Source organism: Chinchilla lanigera, unplaced genomic scaffold (genome assembly GCF_000276665.1).
Source record: "Chinchilla lanigera isolate Chin_1 unplaced genomic scaffold, ChiLan1.0 scaffold00123, whole genome shotgun sequence".
Classification (NCBI taxonomy): Eukaryota; Metazoa; Chordata; class Mammalia; order Rodentia; family Chinchillidae; genus Chinchilla; species Chinchilla lanigera.
This window is the reverse complement of record NW_004955524.1, coordinates 1,966,722-1,975,410: the sequence shown is the minus strand read 5'-3', so window position 1 is coordinate 1,975,410 and position 8,689 is coordinate 1,966,722. Positions and strand designations below refer to the sequence as shown.

At 42.8% G+C, this 8,689-nt stretch overlaps 1 long non-coding RNA gene across 1 annotated transcript; it reads right to left on the bottom strand.

The window, feature by feature from the left end:
- On the bottom strand, positions 1-8,683 carry LOC102020601. The gene is made up of 5 exons (XR_001231956.1): positions 8,434-8,683; positions 7,117-7,167; positions 3,897-4,167; positions 962-2,372; positions 1-420 (listed from the first exon to the last, which is right to left on the bottom strand). It is a non-coding gene; the product is annotated as an uncharacterized LOC102020601 (long non-coding RNA).
- Positions 8,684-8,689: the final 6 nt, after the last annotated feature.

Sequence of the window (8,689 nt, the reverse complement as noted above, 5' to 3'; positions counted from 1 at the left end):
TTTAAAGCATGACGGAATATCGGAGAACGTTTATAAAAATACGGTTAAGTAAATGAGTTCCTTTCCCATTCATCAGAATATTATTCAGTGGAAGAATTACATTGGAAGGTATGTTATTAAATTTTCATTTGTGGCCATTTCCTGAGCAAAACTAGGGGCAGAAATCCTACAAAAAGGTTGTGATTATTCATGGTCACTGATAAGCATTATGATTGTATACAACATACCTCTGCAATACCCCTGTCTCATATCCTCAAATAAAGATAACTCTTGATGATCAGGCGCATGCAAAGAAAATGCTCCAGCTTGAAATCTTTGGGCTCCTGGAAAATTCCAAACATTGAAAATGGCATATTCTGCATCCAGTTTCCTTTTTTCATCCAAATTCACTTGGTGTCCAGCAGGATTTGTTTTTCCCCCCTGCAGGATTTTTAAATTGAGTGTTCTTCAGACAAGGGTGCAGCTATAAAAGATACATTACCCTCTCATGAACGGGATCCCAAACTTAAGACAAAGAACATGACAGACAGAAGTTGCCTAAGTGTCTTCAATCTTAGTTTTATAAAGTATATTTAACATAGGAATGCGATGGAGTAGAAAAATAAAGCCTATGGCTGATTAAATATCATAGCGTTCCTAAAATGTCAATCCTTTTCAAGAAGAAATAGTTCAGTGAAACCCATATAAACAAACAGCGCACGTGGGTGTTAGCGAAATCTCAACTCTGGAGTCAGAACTTCCTACCTTTCTCTCCGATTGTTCCCACAGCACCCACATGCAAAAACAAATTATCGAAATCAAATGTTGTTGGTTAAACATACAGCAAAATTCATATAATGTGTAGCATAATTTAAGTACACTGAGAACTATAGTCTCCTCTCAGTCTTTGTATCAATGTTTCCTGGAGAAACAGATATAAGAAAGATATACAAATACATAAGAAGTTACAAGAGTGGCTTACACTGGCCACAAACAGAGTTGGGTGAGGAAGAGTGCAGAGGATGTCCATGCACTGGAGAGCGAAGGATTCAGTCGAAGGTCCGGAGCTTAGCGCAGTGTCCCTTGTGAGTCCATGTCAGTGGGTCTGCAATGGAAGGAGCAGACCTTATGCCAGAACGCTAGGGGATCTGATCAGAAGCTGAAGAGTCTGGGCTGGAAGCCAGGAGATGATGTCCAAGGTGAAGGGGAAGACGGGAGCTCCTCTGAAGAAACGAAGCAGCTCCATCCTTCTCCATGTCCCCTTTACACCATCCAGGTACAAGCCACACTAGGCTGGATCTCCACACCCTCGGGTATGGGTTAGCTGAGCTGAGTAAGTTTCTCTTACTCCGGTTGACATAGTCAGTCAACTGTCACATCTTTGAAGAACTTTATGAGAAAAGTCTAGGTTCTCCTTATTTGAGATATTAGGTTAGAAAGGCCGTTGACATCATTTACAATCAAAACAAAGACCATGGCTCATTTTATGTTCTCCTTACCAGAGGCTTGAAGACCTTGAGTCAATATTAATCTCTTCAACAATGACACTGGTACAGAATCTCACACTTTTGGAGAAAGGATACTAAACTCTGTGGTTCAAATACCTATGGAACCCCTGAGAAAGACTTAGACGGCAGTGCATAACTTCAAATGGAAGAGACGGTGGAAATACCAGCCCTCCCCCATTTCCCTCTGGTAGCGTTTGCGCCTGTTATAGGAGTATCCTGTGGAGGTCGTGGGCAGCAGTACACAGAGTGTCGCATGTGTATAACTCCCGTCACTCAGGCAGCTTCAAAACGAGTCACAGGCAGCCACGTCAGAGAGGCCATAGGCGTACAGTCGTTCAATGCGTGGTCAGAATTACAAAATGAGCAATGAAAATTTCCAGACCAATATGTAGCAAGTGGAGTGTCTTCTGGGTATTTGGAAGGACTAGAGCTTCCTGGGTAAAATCTTTGAAACCAGTAATCAGCTCATGGTGGTTTGAAAAAGTGAGACCCCTGTAGTGAATCAAGTATGACATTTCTTCCAGCCATGTTTGCACGCCGGTGTGAATCTGCCTCCCAGACTTTCCATGTCTCCAAATATTGTCCTACACCATGACTTACATCATTTGGACTCTCAGTATCATAGTGCACGGCAACCACACTTACCGGTAATTTTTTTATTGGTCAGGAAATCATGTCGCTATGAATGTAAGACACGATACAGCGTCATTTGAGAGCCTTTTCACAAAGGCTACACAGACTCTTCCTGTCCGTCTCTGCTCTCACATCTGCGAGAAACTGCAGACTTTCCCGACCTTTTGTGATGACCGGTCCCACCCAGGTCCAGCGGAAATGAAGCATCAAGGAGACCACGCGGAGGGGCAGAGATGTGTCCTTGGGGGCCACCTGAGAGACAGAAGGAAATTGGCCACCGTCACTCAACACATGTCAAAAAAGCCAAAGATAAGCTAAAAAGAAAATGAAATTGAAAAATGTCAGAGAGTAGATCTCAAGCATGGTGTTAGAACTGAAAGTACGAAGCAGCAGCTGAAAGGGGCCTCACGAGATGATGCTTCGTCTTGTCTCTGTAATCCCCTCAGTTCCTGAGGTTTTCAGAACCAGTAATACCCCATCTTACTCACAGCCCCCAGATCTTTGCTTCCCCCTCTCTCTCCTCTGTGCCGCAGGCCCCGGTGGGCGACCATCCCCGGCCTCATCACTCGCCCTTAGTGACTGCGCGCCATGAGACACGCGTGAATCCAGCCCCCTCTCACTGCCCTTCAGCGCCATGAGTGAGATGTGCTTTGTTTGTCTCCAGACCATCCATCCTCAGGTGTGGAAATAGCGGCCCAGTTTGAGAAGTCGCCTATCACGTTCCTGTTAGCACTGCTGTAGACCTGCTCTCCCCGCTACAGGTGTAATTCGGGGTTTCACCCTGTCCTGTGGGCAAAATGAGGGAACTCTCCAGTATCCCCCCGTGGCTGGGAAGGAAGCTATGGAAGTCATATACCAGAGTAGACCGCATATGCTGGGTAAAAGAAGAGGATTCCTGTTGATCTCATTTATGGTAAAAATGAAGGCTAGAAAGTCCTGGCAGCTGTTGGTAGCCTGCGTGAGGAGCCTCGATGTCCTCAGAGAAGACACACAATACGTGGTTATCTTCCAATGCAGCGCCATACCTTGTGTGAACTAAGTGTCTTCATTCTGTTCCCAAATATGATAAGACCCTAAGCCTCAATATGCCGTGTTGGAAGGGTGATCTGGGGGAGCTAATTAGGGTAGATGAGGTCATGGTGGCGGATTTCTCAGGAAGTGAGGTGACTACAGATGAGTGTCCTTTACAAGGGACCGGGAGACTCTCATTATTCTGCCGTGTGAGGAAGGACTGAGAACACTTCACTCATGGACTAGGATGCGGAGGCTCTCTTAATTTTCTTAAGCTCTCCACATGTTAAAAGTGAATAATTGTTATTTTAGATACCCAGATTGTGGTGCATTTTATAGAACACCCAGTAGAAAGACATTGTCCTGATTAAGAATAAACTACTAGGAAATATAACCTGTCTTTAAAAGAGCTAACTCTTTTAAGGCCTTAGAATGTATACCTAAAGGAAACCACATCGTTGAGACCCTTGGAGGCCCTTACTACTGGGTGCATGGAGGAAAAGGCCCACGTGTCCAAAGCAAAGTGTAAGGAACGGGGCGAAATAATTTGTGTTGTGTTTTGTAAATGGCCCTTTGTATCAAGCACTAAAATAACCACACAAATTGACCTATCATTCAATGCTTCACATTAAAACAATGGCATTCTCATGAAGTTGGAAATTCCAATGAGCAGGAATAACTATTTTGAAAGAGGGTTCTGGAGGAAGCAGAAAAACACGGCCTCTGTGGGAGAATCGCACAACAGAAGACTGGTGACCGACTCACTCATGCCTCCATGCCGTCAAAGTTATGCAGGCGCCATCATCAAAACCCAGGAGAATCCCCTCCGCTTCAGAAGTCCAGGAAAGGAGGAATCATTATGAAGGCAGGGACACATCGGATAAGCGTGAAGAATTGGTAGGACTGGAAGGAGACACAGTACTGTACATTTGAAGTTTTTCATCTTCTTAATTTAAAAATATAAAAATTATGTCAATGCAAAAATAAACGTTTCTTGGATTGTTTATTCCAGATAGCCCCATTCACTTCATTTTTCCTACAATAGAAACAAAGTCTCTCAGTCAAGGAAAATTTTACATTTCTCTCCCTTGATATCAGAAATTTCTGCAGGAACACAACACAGGGTTTCCTGTTGTCCATAATTATCCTATGTCTTAAATCTTTTTTTTGTCAGTACTGTAGACTGAGCCCAGGGTCTTCTCACTGTGCTACATGCTATCTCCGCAGCTTATTCTTAGGGTTTAATTTAAATCAGAGTCTTCCTGTGTCATTACATTTCCCATACTGGCCTTAACCTTGTGACCCTCCTGCCTCATCCTCCCCTAATGCTGTGATTATGGGTGTGCCCCATCACACCTGGCTAAGTGCTGCTTCTTGACCTATGGCCCAGTTCACATTCACTCCTTATTAACAATCCCTGCGTGCACGTAAAGAACGTGTATTCTTATTCTGCTGCAGTGGCACAGAGCAAACTCTGGGCCTTCCACGTGTCCAACAAGTGCTCTACCGCTGAGCTGCCCCGCAGACTACGGGCTCTTCTCGTATGGGATACAGACATCTGCATAACAACTGCAGCCTGCTCATTTAATTTTGAAATATTCTGTTAATGCACAGTGCTATTTTTTCTTTGAAACAGATTATTGTAATTTCTCAGTATAAAGCCATAATTTCCTATTTGTATTTCTTTTTTCCTTCCTGTTAACCTCCCTGTGTATCCTCCTCCTCCTCCTCCTCCTCCTCCTCCTCAGATTCTTCAGGTTTTTTCCTCTTTTTGAGTTGAGGCCACATTATCATAAGTTGTCAAAATTTGTAATATCACAATTAATCTTTTTGTGATAATTTGAACCTCCATACAGTTATAAATGGAGCATGCACTTACTTGTTCTTATTTCTAATGTATTTACATACCAGATTTGTTCTGGTTTGCATTTCTTTAGTAATATCTTCGTAATTGCAGTCATTTCATGTCTTTGAAGTTTTCCATATTTATTTGGCTTATGCATGTCTTTGGAAAATACAAGTTAATAAAATTTGTGATTTGCCCTTCAATTTGACAATCTATATTTAATCGAATAATTTATTCTACTTACATATTTGTGGCAATATACTCCCTTTTTCACACTAATTTATATTATGCTCTCTACTTTGAAAAACTCTTCTGGATTATTTTCTATGGCTTTTTTCATTTATTGGTTAGTACTTGCTTTTATAATTTCAAATGCAGTATTCCCTCTATTTGGGTGAGAGTGTCATCCTCCTACTCTATTTTATCATGTAAGAAAGAATTAAATAACTCATTTTGAACTGGACAGATATGCTTATCTCCTCAGCAATGCTTGGACTCTTGAACTTTTAGCTATCTTCTGTTAATGTTCTCTAGTTTCTACTTTTCCTGTACTGGGCCGTGATTCCTTTAGAATAAAAATTATGCTTCCTAGTCTATGTATGATACTAAATATAACAAATTAATACAAGGACAAATAGTCAGCAGATCCATTTACACAAAAAGATCAATCATAGATCCCTTAGACAAGATTGATAAATGGGAACAATTTTGGGAAAAGCAAACATTAACATTTGGCAGGAGAAAGAGACCATGAACAAACTTGCACAGGCAATTTTAAATCATCTAGTCCTGTCTTATACTAAATATTAAGAGTACTCAAAGTGACTGAAAAGAAATAAAGGTGAAATTACAGAGACATTCCTAGAGGGGTTCAATAGAGTTGTGAAGAATTAAATTTTACAACATAGAGTGAGCCCGAAAGGATGCACAGATTACTTGTTCCCAAAACTTAAGAATCGATACTCGTTAGAATCCATTTCTGATTGAAAGTTTAGGATAAAGTATTTCCTTAATGTTAGTTTTGAATATAACTAAAACAAATCCCCTGCCCACATCCATCCACGTGGAGAGCCAGGAGAGGTGGTTATGTGTTACTTTGGTTGATTTAATCCCTTGACAATATAAAATTGCTTCCCATAAAAATACAGTTGTTATTTACCAGCTAAAGATAAAATTAAGGAAAACCAAGCAAAACAAGAACCCTCTGAAGTCAAATCTTAGATCTTGCTTAACAGCAGTGAGTCCCAGCCAGTGTGGGGGAGGGACAGGTACGAAGTATAGCGTCAAACAGGCTGAATTCCACAGAAGATCGAAGGACTCTATTTAGGGCAAACAGAGTTTATTAATTTTAGACCGGTCCCTGCACATCCCTGACTAGCAGGGACATCAGGAACGTGGAGCCCCTGTCTGCCTTTGTTTCCATCTTATATACCTTTTTTGGTTTCCATGGTAACAGACTGGAATGTTGTAGCCCTGGCCACACATTGTTTTCCTTGTGCCACGTGACTGGCTCAGGCCCGGGTCGTGAGCCCAACCACAATGATATATACTTTCTGTACTCTGTTCTATATGTCCCCCTTTAGATAACCACACATTTCCTTTATGGTTACAGTGTTTATCTAGGGCCAGGGAAAGGATGAAACAACCCAGGCAGGGTCATAGGTGGTTATCTGGGCCCTGGTGTTCTTTGTCTTTGGAGAAGCACTCCAGGGCTACGTCAGGACTGCAAATTTAACTTTTTACAACCCCTCCGGGATGTTTCTCAAGACGCATTTTGAGGCTTGTACTAAAGACTATTCTATCTTAAAAATGATATGTTAAGAGCCTCCGTCCCCCATAGAAGGTCACCCTCCACCCAGCACATGGCCCTGGGAACTACTCTCTCCCCCTCTTATGGATCTGATATTAAGACTACAATAAACCACAGCGCTGATGCTCTGTGATCTCCTTTGTATGCTTTGAGATGCAGCAACATAAGCCATGCGTCAGGCAAGTCCCCAGTAAAAGAGGAAGCAAGGGCATTTTCTTTTTCTGTTAGCACCACCATTGCTTATCATTATTCTAGAGTTCCTCAGCAGTAAAATAAGCATTCAGTAACACAGCATGGGAGAAAGAACTGTAGGGAGAAGCAGGCATTACCGTGTCACCAATGATGAAATTATTCATCTCGGAAACCCATCCAATATCATCCTGATTATAGAAACAAGGAAAGTAGAAACCAATTAGAAAATTAGAAACATCCAAAATTTGTAAGAATAAACTTATGCTAGCCTTACAGAATATAAATATGGATGCATTGATAGGGCAGAATAGAAAAAAAGAGAAATTTTATATATATATTCAAGTTTGTGTTCCCCAAAGTGAAAGAATGAATTCTGAGGGACAACAGAGGTTAAGCGTATGAAAATTTACTGGGGAATAGGAATAGCTCCCGAGAGACAGGAGGGGTCCTGAGTGGGTTGCTGCGGACCCCAGCAATTTACAGAGAAAATTTTATAGAGCAAAATCACGAGGTGGGAGCAAAATTGTGAGGTAGGTACAACGTGGGATAAAACCACGATCAACCAATAAGATTACAAGTTCAGCCACTTGGGCAATGTGGATGTAATGGGGAAGCAGGTCACATAGCAAGCGTACCTGGCAAGTACGCTCTTCCCTAGGAATCAGGGGTCCCAGTCACACACTGGGGAAACCGATACTATTGTTAATGTATTGACTGTCTCTCCGCGAGGTGCCTAGACCTGCTCGTTTTGTCTCCGTCTTGAGGCCTGCTTTCCCGTGGATCTGCCTCCCGCGTCAGTTGCAATGTGTCTTCATCTTTTGCACTGACTCCCTCAGGGCCAGCCCTGTCTGACTGCCTACACTATTTTTACCTAACTTAGCTGTGTGTGATAATAGGGTATTACATGAGAAAAATAGGATGGAGGTAAAGATGTAGCAATGATAATAATCACACATTTGTAGTGTGCAAAAACTTCCAGGATATTTTCAAGGCCATGTTATAATTATTGGGGCCACTGCATTTGTGCACGCATGGGCCACGTTCTCCTGTAAAATATTCACATTAAATTTTGCAATATAATTGAGCTAGAAAATTGTCAATTATATAAATATACATAAACGTTTTTCTTTTCTAAAAATATTTTAGTTTTCCTTCTGATCTGAGGAGAAATTAGAATACTCTCCTGAGCCCCTGAATCTTATTCCTAGAGAGTAAGTCAGCGTAGACATTAGAGCTTCTGGAATTTTGTTGGTCTTTCCAGTCACAGATAGGTTCTGCACTGCGTGGGGCTTGCAAACGGACAGCCGCCCCCGCGGACAGGTCCCCTGAGCGCTGGGAGTGGACTGGAGAGGACGTGAGGAGGAGCAGGCGGGTTCTCCTCTCTCCCCAGGACCTGACGGGAGCTCCCTACAGCACCCTGGACATGGCCTTGATCTATCACGTTTGACACCTACTTTGTGTCTGATCACTCGGGCTGCTTCAGCTAGAGTCCTCGCATGCTGGTTCACCCAGAAGCCCTCGTCACTCTGGTCGTCTCTCGGCAGTGTTCCACCCCGTGTCCTCCATCTGCCCTCTGACTGGGAGCTCCTTCGAGCTCACGCAGCATGCGGTCTGCCCGAGTCCCTCTCCTCCAACGGGGAGCTCCACCGTGACGTTCCTCTGCTGACCGTCACTCCCTGGTCAGGCAGACTCTCAGCACATTCCACGATC